Source organism: Bison bison, unplaced genomic scaffold (genome assembly GCF_000754665.1).
Source record: "Bison bison bison isolate TAMUID 2011002044 unplaced genomic scaffold, Bison_UMD1.0 scf7180017864129, whole genome shotgun sequence".
Lineage (NCBI taxonomy): Eukaryota > Metazoa > Chordata > Mammalia > Artiodactyla > Bovidae > Bison > Bison bison.
In genome coordinates this window covers 1,073,600-1,073,975 of record NW_011494701.1, presented here as the reverse complement: position 1 = coordinate 1,073,975, position 376 = coordinate 1,073,600, and positions in this window count along the sequence as shown.

Genomic DNA, 376 nt, shown 5'->3' with positions numbered 1-376 from the left:
ATATATTATTATTATTTTTACATTCTTCTCCATTATGGTTTACCAAAAGATATTAAGTATAGTTTTCTGGGCTATACAACAGGTCCCTCTTATTTATTTTATATATAGGAGTGTGTATGTGCTAATCCCAAACAGAACTATATGAAAAAGATCTTCATGACTCAGATAGACATGATCATGTGATCACTCACCTAGAGCCAGACATCCTGAAGTGTGAAGTGAAGTGGGCCTTAGGAACCATCACTATGAACAAAGCTAGTGGAGATGATGGAATTCCAGCTGAGCTATTTCAAATCCTCAAAGATGATGCTGTTAAAATGCTACATTCAATATGCCAGCAAATTGGGAAAACTCAGCAGTGGCCACAGGACTGGAA